Source organism: Pieris napi, chromosome 6, assembly GCF_905475465.1.
Source record: "Pieris napi chromosome 6, ilPieNapi1.2, whole genome shotgun sequence".
Taxonomy (NCBI): domain Eukaryota; kingdom Metazoa; phylum Arthropoda; class Insecta; order Lepidoptera; family Pieridae; genus Pieris; species Pieris napi.
This window is the reverse complement of record NC_062239.1, coordinates 10691665-10708514: the sequence shown is the minus strand read 5'-3', so window position 1 is coordinate 10708514 and position 16850 is coordinate 10691665. Positions and strand designations below refer to the sequence as shown.

The 16850-nt window shown below is 33.9% G+C and overlaps 1 protein-coding gene across 6 annotated transcripts in view; it reads left to right on the top strand.

Moving 5' to 3' along the window:
* The window catches only part of LOC125050524, a 75437-nt gene that overhangs the window by 15319 nt on the left and 43268 nt on the right, over nt 1-16850 (top strand). The window lies entirely within an intron of this gene.

Below are 16850 nucleotides of genomic sequence, written 5' to 3'. Positions count from 1 at the left end.
CTATGTGCTATAAAACAAAGGCGGGTGAAACTGCGGTCGAATGCTAAATATAAAATAGTTACTAGGCAATTAAGTAGGCGCCTGGTGGTACCGGTGACCCCAGCTGGTGCTTTCCTCGCTCAACGAATAAGTATCGCAATACAGCGAGGAAATTCTGCAAGCGTTAAAGGTACACTGCCACAGGGGCCACACTCTTTAAATTTGTTTTAATTTTCTATTTATTAATTTATAATTATTATTATACTGTATATTTGTGTGTTGGAATTATTATCCCAATTAAAAGGCAATTGTATTACTAGGACCAAATATCGTAATAATGAAAGCTTCTAACGGTAATTACAGAAACTTTAAATGTCATAGCATTTAATAAGTCTCGTTTACATAGAATCCTTAATGCAGCACAAAGTTTTCTCTAGAGAATATTTAAATTTCATATTGTACCTAACTTTAGGACGTAACCGCACAGTGTGTGAATATTCAGTAGGAAAATCCAAGTAAGCAAGTTTGATACCAAATAATTTCCACATTTTATAGTATCCGTCGTATTTTATAATTAATACTCAAATTTTACAGATTTTAAGATAAATGCGTCACAACCAAGCGCCTCGGCCAATCGTGCCTCTCTATCGCTTGTCTCGCGCTCTCGCTTGTTCGAAAATACTTCCTGATTTTTGGTTAAAAAACTGACATTATTTACTAATTTCATTCATTTTTTGTAACGCGAACGTCCACACAAATATCAATTCCCTTATTTCGATAAAATATTGTTGATAAGGAAACGCACACAGACAAATTGGGTGTGTAAGTGCGGAAACTGAGTCTACACTACAAGGGAGATAATCCAATTCCTAGAAATGAGAGATTCGGATTACGTCATCAATCACCACGATTGAAAAAGCCGCTAGCGGAAGTCATGCTCATAACTTTCCTAAGGCGATACTATTACCGAGGCATAAGAAATAAACTGCATTGATAATTTTGTTTATTCTCTATGGTACTGTTATGTATACGAAGTCGGGTTTGTTGGACAACTTATTACAGATGAACCTATTTTCGTGGTTTTGTTTTGTTATATTTATCTCCGTGCCAAAGACAAATACAAAAACCATCCAGAACAGTTACAGAATAACAATAAAAAACATTGGAATGTTACGAAAAAAATCCTATACAAAATGTTAATCGATAACTGTCATATTAGGTGGTATGAAGTTTTCATAGTCAGCTAGCTTTATATAAAAGTTACACCCAAATAAGTACTATCGGAGTTACTAAAATACTATTACGTCTCTTTCTGTCAAATTCTGTTAATATTATAAAGAAAAAGTGACATATGATTCTAGTTAAAACTAACTTAGTTTTTATAATCTTGTATTTCTTATTCCTACCTAAAAATGACAAAAAATAAACGGAAATAAAAATAAAAAGGAATAAACCGCTAAAATTAAGAGTATTTTCTCTAACTTTGATTTTGTTCCCTTTAGAATAGAGACTCTTGGGCCGTGAGGTTCAAGTTCAAGACACTAATGAAACATTTGGCGACGGGTAGATATTACCGGTGACCCCAGAGCTGGTGCTCTCGCTTACGCCTTTAGTACACCTACGCAATCGCATGCGGCAGCGAAACGACGAAAAAACTGTAAGTTGTATGGCAACGTTTCGCGTGTGTTTTGTCTCGCTCTAATATATAGCTAGATGAAATAGTTGCGTCCTTGTCGGTATTGTTTCGCAAGTAACTGCGAAATGGCTGTTACACAGACGCAGCCGTTTCGCTAGTGGAGTTTCGCATCGCAAGGCGTCACCATGCGTTCTGTCGGTGAGGACAAAATTTCGCACAATGGAAGCCGAAAATATTGAATTACTATTGAATTTGATTCGAAATTTTCCCGAATTGTATTTAGTTGGGCTACGATCTTCATGTGATTGAAGTTCTAAGCATAGCTTATTTTCTCCGAGTTTTCTTCGTTTCTGATTTATTTCATACACCCAGATTCTACGCTTTCTTTTTAATACCGACGCCAGCAACAACAATTCTTCCTCTTCAGAATCTGAAAGCGACGACTGGGACGACTCAGATGACATTCTGAAACGACGTCTGCACCTACAGCCCACGAAAGCTACAATGACATTTCCTTGCGAAAAAACTGCAGTGTACTAACGTTCCGCAGATATTTCGCTACCGCAATTATTTCGCAAAAACTCGCAGCCGCATACGAAATCGTAGGTGTACTAAAGGCGTTAATGCATCTCATGGCTGTGCTGTACCAATAGATTGCTTTCTTTCTATGTGTGCATTTAACGCTCCAGGTTTCAGAACCATAACCATAAATTAATATATTTTGTATAATAGCGTGGCATTTTTAGATCATTCTACTCTATAAGTTCCGTCTACTGTGGCCACATTAAGGTTTTTCTAGTTTCATTACAGTTTGCTGGCAACTTCATAAAGTTTCAGCTGCAATATTAACTCTGTAATGTTTTTATAGTGCCCGTGTTTTACACTGCTATCAAAACTTTTCTATTCTTCTTGCATTACTATTTTTAATGCTATTTAGTTTTGTTTTCACTTAAATGTGGAATATAGGTACTTAAAATAAATAAACCAGTGGCGCTACAACCTCTTTAGGTCCTGAATTGATTTTTGCAAGCGTTGTTTTTGTAATGTTACTTTGACGACCGTTTTGGAGGCTGATCACCTATTAGGTTTAAAAATGATCATGAAACAGATTCAGAAATCTGAGGACGTTGTAGCGCCACTGATATTTTTGAAGTTATACTTCTTTAGGCGCGTTATGAAAAATTTATGAGAGTGAAATTTTACGATGCGCGCGCACCGTGACACAAAATTATCAGTGTGAAGTTGCCCACGGAAGATGCTACGGCATTGGACATAATTTAAGAACAACATTCGCATAATAATAGAATTTATGTTACACTTAATGTAAGAGAATAATAATAAATATTTATTTATTTAATTTTTGAAATGTAAACTGAACTTTATCGACTATGACTCCTTTTCCAGTCTTTGATTATTTAATTGTAATTAATTATTTGCATGCAATCAAAAACTATTTTTAATAATGCCAAAGAAGTATAACTTCTTACGCGCGTACATAAGAACACGCACCCTTTTTATTTTTTACTATGTAGGCTTATAAACACGTGTCCAAAAACACTTTAAAAATATTCTAAAGTAATAAATTTGATAGTTTATATGTATACTAGCGCATCCGCACCGGCTTAGTGCGGGCAACCATACTCATGAATCATTATTGATATTGGCGTAAACCGCAATATTTCGTGCAATAGTTATTCAGTTTATCGCAAATATATAGACATTTGAAAAGACAGACGCGGCAAAATTGTTATGATATAAAAATTAAACATATACTATCGCTATTTTGTAAGCATTATCAACTTTATCTTGTCTCTAGTACGGTTAAGTCAGCGTTTGTAAAAAACTTTTTCGTTCGTTTTTTCTCCGACCACTTTAAAAACGTATTTCCTATTTTCGCTTTAATACTTATATTTTATTTTCAAATAACGTGGCTGAATAATTAAATAATTTCCAAACCGGTTCAGTAGATCCAGAGATTATCCCCTACAACCTCACAAACTCTTTATAATATATTTAAAAAAATGAAATACTATCTAATATTAGGAATTTATTTTATTTATTTATTGCATTTTCGGAAGATTTACAGTATTTTAACAGAAGGTAAATTATGATTACAATAAAATAAAGTCAGTACTAATTACAAATCTCCACCTATAGATAATCTATATATACCTTAAGGGGATAGGAGGAATAAAGTTAACATTTATGAATTTATAAAGAAGTTACATAGTGAAACAATTAAAGAGCTTTAGTAAATTAAAAAATTAAGTATGACTATTCTAATGAAAATTCTAATGGAAATACTAATGGAAATAGCTGGATGTGAGTGTGCGTCTCACAGAGTCAGTGGAAGAACAGAAAAGATCGATGTCAAACTGGGTTGAATATTGGTTGTAGGTCTGTGCACTTCGAATCATAAATGTATTTTTTCTATAGTTAGTAGTTAGTATTAAGTGGAGGAATCCATCAAGTTGTCTCTGTCTCCCTAAATTATGGCGAGGGGGCCGATGGTCATGCGTCATACTCGTGAACGGGTGCTACTTGTGGTGACTGGTCGGACTTGAATTCGTGTATGCGGTGATGTTAGTTATTTCGACTATGTATTTGTGTGTTGTTCCCACGAGAATGAAAGTGCGTACTCCTATTTCACCATGCCTCCTGCCTGACAGAGGACAAATTTGTGTTGTTTTTAATTTACTACTACTACTTAAGATACCATGTGGAGCATGGACTAGTGGTTGCAGCTCCTTACAAACATTGTGTAACACAAAAAAATTGACGATTAAAAAGAGTGGTGGAGAGTTTATTGCCAGGTCTTCTCTTCCGTTCTACGCCCTTGATTTGAGAACTGGCAATAAATCTAAAATTAGAAGCATTTAATGTAAATTTATTTTTTTTGACTGACTTCTATATTATGAGTAAGAAGTACTTTAAAATAACAATATATTTGTCGGATAGAAAGGTTACTTTGTCTCTAAATTACAACCCTGACCTTTTGTTCAACTGCCAGATACATCATAAAGTGCGTGTTGCTATAATCATAGTTAATTTAGCGCTGTTGTTATGATAGCAACATAAAGACTGTATAAAATACAGCACCTGTTCTATAATAAAACACAGTTCGATTCCCCCTTTTCGCAAGCAGTTAAAGGAATCAGGGCGATTAATCAGAACCGGTCCGAACAAACATTTATTTTCGTCGCAACAAAGGGACTACTGATTACACCATTACGAGCAATAGGTGATGTTTAATGGAAGTTGTTAGAGCATTGTAGATAATTTAGAAACAGTATTCTTAAATTGTAGTTACATATATGTAAACTTATACATCGGTATATTTATTTTAAATAATAATTTAGAAATCAAAACCATCAAATATATTTATAAGATACAATTTTTTTGCGTTCAGCGTAATGTCAATTTTTTTTAAAGACATTTCACACCAATTGACCTAGTCCCATGCTAAGCTGGTGAAGCTTGTGTTATGGGTACTAACTAAGCAACGGATATACATACATATTATAGATAGATAGACATATAAATACATATTTAAACAGCCAAGACCTAAGCACAACACCAAATGCTCATCACATCGATGTTCGTCTCAGCCGGGATCGAACCCGGGGCCCATGGTTTCGCAGTCAGGGGTACTAACCACTAGACCAATGAGTCGTCAAATACGTTCTATATTGAGGTTATATCTCTACTAAACCTGTCTTCGAATTAAAAAGTCGCGACGTGTCAGGAAAAAAGGGTGATAACTTGCCTATTTAAAGCACCAATTCATCACGAAACTTATTCAGACCTAGAAGTTTGTAGCTGGTCCTGATTTGCGGTGAATCGCATTGAATCAATGCGAATTCTGGATAAAATAGAAAAAAAAAGATTTGTGGTTGTTTAAAATTGACATTTTGTACAGAAAATGCCAAATTTTATTATATAGACAAACCTATATTACCTATTATTAACCTATATTTTTGTTCTTAAGATAAAGTACCGAATTTGACTCAAGTGGGGCTAATGCCTAAGGCTAAATAAAAAAAATCAGTGGCGCTACAACCTCTGTAGGTCGTGGCCTCAGATTTCTGTATCTGTTTCATGATCATTTAATCTAATAGGCAAGTAGGTGATCAGCCTTCAGTGCCTGACACACGCCGTCGACTTTGTGGGTCTAAGACATGCCGGTTTCCTCACGATGTTTTCCTTCACCGTTCGAGCAAATGTTAAATGCGCACATAGAAAGAAAGTCCATTGGTGCACAGCCGAGGATCGAATACGACCTCAGGTATGAGAGTCGCACGCTGAAGCCACTAGGCCAATACTGCTCGAAGGCTCAAGGCTAAATAAGGGCCGTAAAAAACGCCATCGTTGTCCTGTCTGAGAATTCATTAGAACCAATAACGAATCCGAGTATCAGCCAATGAACGAATGTTCGCGAAAACAGTACATACTTCTCCATCTCGACATTGTTTTGTAAAAAAATATTAAATTTTTAGTGTCAATACAGTAGATCCTCGTTAAGTCGAACCTCGATAAGTCAAAAACCTCCAAATCTCGAAAAAATGTTTTGTTCCCTTCACTTAAAACACCAAAACCTCCATTACTTGAAATCTTGACCCTCTGTTAATCGAAATAATCACCGAGTCCCTCCAAGCCATTTTGGTACATATTTTCACTCTATAACTCGAAAAATTAAATTTGACCTCTGTATCTCGAACATAGGAACGTTTTATTTTACAACCTTTACAACTTGATCATTTTGAATTTATTATCTCTTTTGTTCGAACAAAAATAAGTTACCGACTTTAAGAACTTGCCGACAATGTGAGTACACTATTGTTTCTTAGAAAACATTTTAGGAGTATACAATAATAAATTTATGACTCATGGAAACACGTGTTTGCTTGCTCTCAAAATTTATAAGAATAAACCTCAAACTCTTTATGTCGAATCAAAATCCGCCTGAGTCGAAATCCTCCATAAGTTGAAAACTCTATAACTCGAATTTTTTGGCGTCTCCCTTGATGTTCGACTTATAGAGGTTCTACTGTATATGGTTAATTATATTAGTAATAATAACAATCAAATATACAGTATTCACATTTTTTTTAACCTCCCCATCTTTTTTCTTTGTTTATATGAGACTAGTAGACTCGGCCAAGCGTTGCTGTGGCTAAGATTTTTGTTATATTACATAGTTGTAAACTATTCAAGAAAAACGGCAGGAGAACACCAATCCACCATGCGTTTTTGGTGGTAATGCCATTAAATTGTAGCTTATGTGAAACGTTGGTAATTATTTTGATAAGGATCAATACCTAGGTACGAATAAAGAGCCTTTTCTAGGGTTGGTATTTTAATAAAAAAAAATTAATAAAAGGACGCTTATTGTGACGTAACTATAAAAGATAGAGACATGCTGTCGTGACATTTTTTATAGATAGTGATGTGTCCTGAAAAAATTTAATACATCATTTTGTTCTATCATTAATATTTTTTTAATGAAACATAGCCTATGTCACTCGGGAATAGTTTAGCTTGCCAACGGTGAAAGAATTTTTGAAATCGGTCCAGTAGTTTCGGAGCCTATTCATTTCAAACAAACAAAAATCAAACCTTTCCTCTTTATAATATTAGTATAGATCTATAAGTGTAGTTTGAAACTTTTCAGTCTAAAAATGAACAGGTATGAGATTTTTCCATGGCAAAACTTGACCGACTTTAAAATGGAAAACAAAAGTGTAATATTCATTTGTGCATTTCAAGTTCCGTTTTCATTTTCCCCGGTTCGTTCATTGTTTTCATAATTATTTGCGAAAATCTGCATTTTCAAATGAAAACATGATTTAGTTCGGTATAAAACTACTTAATGAAGTTTTGACTTGCAATTTTTAACTCGACGCTCTTTCCGCTTCAATTTAGGTATTTCAATTTTATTTTTAAACGACTGTTTTAAGCATATAAATAATAAAAGTTAATTTGTAGTAATTTTTTTTGTAATCGTGTATTTTGTGCTGTTTTTTCGTAATAATAGGTAAATTTCTTGCATTCAACTTGTACTTACTATCCCTATTACTATAATAATAATTCGCTAATGTTTCGGGTTTTGACACAAATTATGAGGATATTGATATTTTCCACCTCACCGCAGAGGATGTGAAGAAATATTTGAAGAGGCGGAAAGACTTTGACTTTGTTTATCAGTAACAATTTAGTTTTTTCTTTGAAATATTAAGTAGTAATTGTCGTTTGTTTAATGTTAAATTTCATATTTTTTATTTTGTCTATTAATGTACTTACTTATGTTTTCTGTTTAATATATATTGTTTATCTATGTAATCTTTTTGGCTTTGTATATTCAAAGTCAAATCATTTATTTCAATTAGACCACCTAAAATGGCACCTTTGAACGTCAAATAAAATATAAAGAAGATTCTAGTTGCCCCTTCCAAAAGGTAGTTTCGTGTGGAGAAGAATGGGCAAGAAACTCCACACTTACTCTTTTAAAATAGGTTTACAATATTTTGTTTACATTAGTTAAATAATTATATGTGAAGATAATGTACTCTTATAATAAAACTACTGTACTAAAAAAGTTTGTATACATGTGCCTCACATATTTACAAATATCGAGACCGGAGAATATTATACATTAAATAGTAATAAAAATAATATAAAAAACACAATAAAACAGTGTGTGAGATAAAATAAAATAATTACATTAATTTGTAGTATTATAAATTAAAAAAAATAACAAAGAAAAAAGCAAAAAATCAGCAACCAATTTGATTTTGTCCAGGCTCTATGATTGTCCTATGGTCTAAGTGTTTTGTTTTATAATATGCATGTTAGCAGTAAGATTCATTAACGAAAATAAGCGCTAGCTCTGATTGACATACAGGAGTATTAGTATGAGCAGGTTCGCGCTGTCTTGTTTTTTTTTATAGAATAGGGGCAGGAGGCTCTCCTGGTGTGAAGTGATAACGCCGCCACCCATGTACATTCTCAATGAAATGATACGCTTTTTTTTGAAGGACTCCTTAGTCGTTAATTACATCCTTAGAGTTGAGACTCAGCCCATGACTTAGTTTCCTATATGTCAACATCGTATTTATTTTATTACCCTATTTACCGATTCACCATATTACAGTTGAAACCTAAAAACACTTCCACATTTATTCATAATATTTGCTTATTAACATAAGCTACTTTACTTCTTACAAAATATATGGTTACTTTGGCCATAAAATTTAAATGAATAGCCATTACATGTGGAAATATATTATCGCTATTATAAGAATCGGTTTCGTAACGCAGTCGGATGTCAAAAAACTAAACAATACATAATGATAATGTGTTATGTTCTGTGAGAATGTCATTCATTGATTTGATCTTGCTGGAAATGGCTGGTATATGACAATGCTCCTAGTTTAGGACTGATTAACTCGATTTGACTAAGCAAGCTAATAATAAATATAATAATAATAATAAAAACCGTTTTATTTCCAATCCTATCAAAAATAAATTTATAATATACAGCTTAGATTATTTTACATATTTATACATTTTTTTCTTTTGCTTGTTATCCTAAATCCTAGCTACCTTCTGTACCGTCGATCGGAACCCCTTCACGGGTAAAGGCCTCCTCCAGCTTTTTGCAACTGACTCTGTATATGGCTCTCTTTCTCCATTCGTTTCCTGCTACCGCTTCTATTTCATCTATCCACCTTTTATGGGCAAACTCTTCTCCTTCTTCCTCTTTGTCTTTTCCATACAGTTGACTTTAAAGTCCACCTTTTATCTGTGTATCTATATGCCCCGCCCATTGCCACTTCTGTTGGCATAGGGCACAAGCTAATAGATGTACTACAATTATTTTAATTTGTTTAAAGTAGCCAAACAGATCGGAAATAAAGGCTATTATTATATATAAATTTTGATGATTAAATGCATCTGTTCAGTAAATTGTATTTTAACATTTGAGATACAAAAAATAAAAGAGTATTTTAACAGGGTAGCTTTGTTTTCCTCTGGATTGTCAAGCCCTTGTCACAATCGAATGTAATCGATTATAACAAGTGTTATAGACCGTTGTTAACGCCATTGATATGTAAACGATTCGAACAATCGAAAATCGATTCAAACCCTAAACGGTTTACTCAATTTAATAATTAAAAGTCTTCATATGCACTATAACATTTTAAATTCTTAATATACAATCGTTTAAAATATGAATTTAAAACGTCAAAGCCTCAGAAAAAGTATGAATATATAAAACAATGCTATATGTAATATAAAACAATTTAGACGGCTCATTGGTCTAGTGGTTAGTACCCCTGACTGCGAATCCATGGGTCCCGGGTTCGATCCCCGGCTGAGACAAAACATCGATGTGATGAGCATTTGGTGTTGTGCTTAGGTCTTGGGTGTTTAAATATGTATTTATATGTCTATCTATCTATAATATGTATGTATATCCGTTGCCTAGTACTCATAACACAAGCTTCATCAGCATGGGACTAGGTCAATTGGTGTGAATTGTAAAAAAAAAAGCTTCTCAAAACAAAAGGAACATCTGGAAATAATAACATCATTTGTGTTAACCATTATTATTCAACTAAATTTAAATACTTATTTCCGAACCAATTCGCCTTAGGGTCCTCCAAGAAATGAGTCTACCAATTCTTAAAAGGCTGGCAACACACTCGCGAGCCCTCATCAGTGAGCTTCCTGCCCGTTTGCCCTGTTCTATCATATTCTTTTGAATTTGTATTCCAATCCTAAGTTTTAACTCTAACTATAAAAATGATCATGAACAAAAAAATATTCACCCTATTTTAAAACAATCATTTTTCCCAATCTTCAACAGTAAATTACAAAAACCTTAGTTCTATCGCATCAAACATAAAACATGTACCCTGTTGGCTATTTAAAGAAAAATAGCTCTTTTTCCCATTTGAGAGAGTCTACATTGAAGATCACTATTTTATCATTCAGAGCTCGTAATTCAAGTCTTTCCAGTGTTCTTCAAAAGATAATGTTAGTCGTAAAGCCACTGACACTTATCGTAGTTATCTCGTATTTTGTGTGTACTTGTGAACTCCAATGATGAAATGAATACTCCATGATGAAAACTTGCTGAGTTTCTTGCCCGTTCTTCTCAGAACAAGGCCTCCTGGTAGTTTTGCGAACGGATGGCGTAGTCCTGCTCTTTCGTGAATTTTGTAAACGTTGTTGACATTCATAAGCATGCTCTAAGAAGCATCTAAATTGAATAAACGTATTTTGATTTTGATTTTTTGATTGAAAACTCTAGAATGGTAGAATTCAATACCGCCGACCTTGGCTGACAATAATTGGAGACAGATGACATTGACATGTGTCAGGATAGCTAATAATATAACCTATCAATTATGTATTAACAATTTTTTTTATATTCTGAAACTAAACTAAGCTATGCTAAAGTATACGCTTTTGTTGTCGAAAAACTAATGGTCACCTGATAATAATAATAATATGCCTTTAATCATCCACATCTTATTGACATGTATTTAACAAAGTTAGACTCCAACTTTTTCCACCCTATTTTATTTTGTGCCACCGTCCAGTCCGTCGCCGTCGTAACCTTTTCCAGCTACCCTTTCGATCCCGTCGGCCCATCGCTCTATTGGTCTGCCCTTGTTCCTTTTTCCTTTTAGACCAGTACACCGAACGTAAACCTTAAAAGTCAGAAAAAGGCTAGAGCTGGTTAGGCAGTGCAATTCTCCTCCTAAGGTTGTGTAATCTGGCTGTGCAGCAAGTAATTCTTCTTTCTATGTGCGCTTATCGCTCGTTGGGTGAATAAACACAACAGCACATAAGCATAGTAGTATCACCTACGTGGATCAGTCTTTTGTGCCTATATGACGTAGCATAATTAGAAATCAAACACAAAAATCTGCCATGTGGAAATGTTTTTGGAATGATTGTCTCTTAAAATTATAAGTCCAATTCTGCCCAATAAACGAGCATATAATTTGAACCGTTCAGTTTAAAAGCTATTGTGATAATAGCATACCTGACAGTAATTTTATTGCTAAATTTATAAACAATTTCATTGCCACCAGCTCTTATTCTACAAAGTCGAACGGGTCACAAGCTACGGAATATGGAAAGAGCGCTCTCTTCAATTAAAACTTTATTAAGTTTTATATTGTTCATGTTATTGACTCATTTCTATGTATACTAGCATGACGTATGTGTGGGAGGTAACATACATAAGTTGTGGAATGAGTTATTTTTTTTAATGAAATAGGCTTATTTTTATAGAACAGAGGCCAAACGGAGACTCACCTGATGTTAAATTATACCGCCGCCCATAGACACTCTCAATGTCAGAGAGCTTGCGAGTGCGTTGCCGGCCTTTTAGGAATTGGTACGCTCTTTTCTTGAAGGATCCTGAGTCGAATTGGGCAGCTGGTTCCAAATAGTGGTGGTGCGTGGCATAAAAAAGGCTCAGTTGTGGATCAACAGACGTCGAGGTGATACGGGTGGAATTTCGTATTCTGCAACGACGTCCGTTCTCTTAGTTGTATGAGTAGTATTCTTCAAGAGTTATAGGTCGATGTTCAAGTGGTATATGCAAAGAAAATCTGACAACCGATTGATTAGTACTAGAGGTTATTCCATCCAACTTATACAGACTCTTATAAAATGTGTTTTAAAGATAGAACCGTGTTAGTATGGTTTAAAAAAATAATAACGATACTAAAGGAACCTTTTGCCTACGTAAGACATCTCAGTCATTATAAGTGATTTGAGAGACACCCATTTTTAGTGGATGCGTTGCCGGCTTTTGATGGAGGAGTGTACTCGAATTTTGAACATTTGGAGGTCGTATCTCTCTGGAAAGTTTCCACTGGGAGTCGATTCCACAGTTCGCTAGTTCGCAAAAGAAAATGCCTTGTGAAACTGACTGTGGAAGACTTCTAGCCATCAAGGTCATGTTGGTGAAATTTAGAATACATACGGCTCGGTGTTGAAATGAGGTAGGAAGGATCAACCCAAATAATTCTTTAGAACACTCATCGTAGTACACTTTATAGAACACGCAGTCTCTGCGTAGAGAGACGATATATAGTACAGAGATATGTTCCTAATATATAATACTCTTCAGTAATAAGGGTGTATTAATATATAGGATATTAGAGTAATTATATATCCAAGTTGATAGTTCAATCTCAGAGGCAATATTAGACAACTTACAGCTGGAGTGTTACCTAGATTAAACCGCACTGAACTTTATTGGCTACGTTGTATTTGATAGTAACTTCTTGTATATATCCTCAAACATAATTTGTGACATATGCCTATATAAATACGCCCTGTAGGAAAAATCTAACATTTAGTTATTGAAAATTATAAATAAAAATATTCTTTAAAAGTGCTACAAGGGTGATAAGTAGAAAAGGGTTCGCGAAGATGCTACGTAATATGCTACGTGCTACGAGCTACGACGATAAGCGATTAATACCAGGGCAGTTAAATAATAGTTTGGAAAATCCAAAAGTGCACGCCTCATAGCGGTCATTCACATTTAAAAAAAAATTCTAAAACAAAAACTCAAGTTTTTTAAAACAAAATAATACAAAAATAATAAAAATTAATGAAAATGAATTATTGAAAAAAAAACAATAATATAATAAAAAAATATATAGTGGCGCCATAACTCTAAGGTGAGGAAAATACATAGTCGTATTTTAGTTTTTTACAAATTATAATTAAACGACAGTACTTAGAATGCTAATATTAACTAGGAATCAGCCCAGGGTATAACTTGATATAATAAGAAAAAAAAGTATTCTGGTACGATAAATTTTTCGACCAATTTCTCTGCCACATACATGGATCCATAAACACAGACTGACGGACGTCCAAGAATGATTGATTTTAATGTTATTATTTACTATGTTAAACAAAATAATTGTTCATAAAAATACCATATGTGCTTGATAGATTATTTAACTCGATTTTAGTGCACTCATATTATCCTGTAAGTGTTATATTAGTGAGAAAAAACTCATTCAAGTTTCGAAAGACTGGGTTTTTTGACATGTCGAGAGTAGAGCACTGCTAGAGGCGTGCAAAACGCACTGTACATACCTCTGGGCGAGAGCTCCCCAGTACCAGCTCTTTCCACTTGACCGTATTCAACGAAGAGTATCAAATTCAAATTGTGGCGTCATCCCTTCGCCTTGCGCTGAGTGGTAGAGTATCTCTGCATCTTTTACGGCATTTACGTAGAGAGTGTTCAGAGGAGAAGTTCGGATTAATAGCTGAGTTCCATCACCCGGCTTTCGGGGTGAATACGAAACTCTATGTATTTCCGAACGTATGAACTTAGGGTCCTAAAGAAAAGAGCGTACTAATTCTTATTAGGCCTTCTTCAATTGTCAGTGTCCATGGGCGGTATCACTTCACATGAGCTGAGCCTCCTGCCCATTTGTCCCATGTTGAGTTGCTTGAATGATTGATCTAGAGTTTTTGTAGACCTGAAACTCAGACTGGTTATTGTGAGATGGTCAGACACCGCTAAGTTGTTTTGGGGCCAATCCAAGTTACCATAATCGTATTCTATACTCTCTGGTTTCTATTGTTTTTGGTATGATTATAGAGAAAGCTATTTTACAAATCTATGAACCTAAATAAATTTGGTGCTCATGATTCGAAAGTACGACCTCCGTGTTGCGGGTGGCAGTCACAAATCACTAGACCAAAACTGCTATATAAATGATGTAGCAACGGCTAATTATAAACAGAAAACTTATATACTTTTTGTCTCAAGGTTGGACTTGAGAGCCGCCTCAATCAGCCTTTATTACCTCGAGAGTTCTTTGTGAAGCATTTTTAAATTTTTCCTTAGTAAAGAGTACTCATTTCTCTTCATGTTTTACGTTCGAATAAACTCAAAATTGTTAGTATTATACCCTATTTGAACCTTTCTTATTAGGTCGTTTAATAAGATATATAAAAGATAATATAGGCTATCTCGCTCTTACAACTTAGTTACTAACATTGATGAAAATATTGGTATATTTTACAACATTCTTCCAACTTACCGTAACTTTGTTTATCATGCTTTTATTGAGGTTTATGTTTTCATTTAGTTTTAGTTATTATTATTACTTTTTTAGTTATTATTTTCAGGTTGCTTGTTTAAGTTTTTCCCTTGCTAGCTTGCTTATGATCTAATATAATTGATGTGTATGTGTGTAAAATTTGTGATGTCATATTTTCTTGTATAATTTTATGCGCACACATTGTTTTACAACTTATAAATAATATAAAATAAATAATAAAAAACTTATGTTCACGCGTTAGATATTATACTTCTTTGGCGTAACAACATAAAAAACTTTTCAAAGTTTTTATCTTTCGCCTTATTATACGTATGTAGAAAAAATTACACTAACAATAGAAAAAAGTTTACTCTCATAATTTTTCCCTCAACTTCAAACAAACTAAAATGTTGACTATAGCTAACTTCAGGGTGTCGGTTTTTTGTGGCAGTGTGCGCGCGCATCGTAAAAAATGATCAGAGTAATTTTTACGATGCGCGCGCAACCGGCATGTCTTTACCTAAAAAATTACGTCGTGTTTTATAAAATATTTGGCTTGTTATAGAATGTCGTGATTTCATTATTTACTTAAAAAGTAAAATAATCGTTAACTATATCATACATGTTAAATACTTTTACATTTTTAATTTTTTGGGAAACCTAAGAAATCTTCTTTTTTGGAACAAGGGAATTCTAAAATTCATCATTGACACAAGATAGCCTCTAATGATAATTATGTATATCTTAAAGTTATGTACGTAAACAAATACGAGTCGTAGTTTTCCTATCGAAGCCGAGAAGCGTGACGTTCGACTGTCTTCCGGGTAAAAGTTGTTCACACGAAGTGGACACGTTCATAAGCGGAGCGGGTAATGCGATAGTATCTGTAACTCCATGTCGCACATGCTATTAGATACTGTGTACCGCCTTCGTCGGCGTTATTATAATAAAATTATAATATGTTACATTAGAAAACCGTTGTGGTTTGTAGATAAAATGTAACCATAGTAGTCTTGTTTAGGAACGTGACAAATGCATAAAAGTTGATTTTCAACTTATTTTTTATGTTGTTTACGTTAGGCTGTCTAATAAATGACTGGGTTATTATTAAATTAATTGGGCTTGGTAAGCTTAGGTTGATCTTCTTGCTTAAATAACAGGTGCGTTAATGTGTATACACCATGCCTAAAAGTCCAACTATAAACAACGGTGGGTGGCAAAATATGACTTAGTATCTTAATATCGAAAAATAATCTAAAATATACATCGGAAGATAGTAAAGAAAAGTATCTACTTTTTACAGAAACGCACACCCATTGATACAAATAAACTACGTTTTGCTAAAACAGTACACATGTATGTTAATTACATTATTAGAAGTTTAAAAAAATCTTAAATCGCTATCGCTTCCGCTTCTATCGTACTAATTTTATAGTAACAATAGTTGCGTGTTGTCGATTGATACAGTTTTTGTATCGTACATGGCATTTTCATAACCCAATTATTCGTCTTCCTTTTTCGAGATTTTCATGGAATCTTAGCCGTTTTAAATTATAATAAAACAAACGAAACAGAACAAATCTGAAAGTATAATAAAACAAACGAAAAAGAGAAATTGTAATTTCAAAGAGTATCAAAAGATATTCTCTGATATGAAGTGATCTATTCTATCCCTATTGCATAAATGCTAAAATGAGTATCGACAGTCATTTCATTAAGTTTGATTCACTGTTACTATTTGATGGCAGTTAATTTTATACAGAATTGCTCCAAATTGATTTTAAACCCTTAAAATATATCTAACTTTTACAAAAACTGTGGAACTAAATTATCAAGCACCACGCTGTCCTTTTAATGTCTATTAACATAGTTATATATATTCTTGCAATGTTTAAAAAGCCCGAGAAACGACTACTGTGCGTTTAAAGACTACATAGCATATACAAAAAGGTTGAATCATTTAGGCTAAGGAGAGAAAAAAATCTGTGGCTGTGTTGTGTTGTGTGATGGTGTGTATAGCTGTGTATAGCTGTGTATATGGGGTGTGTTTGTGTGGTCGTGTCTTCTCTTACGCTTCGTAAGTTACGCCTCGAATATATGGTATATTGAAATTTACAACAAAAACCATTGCTTTCCAG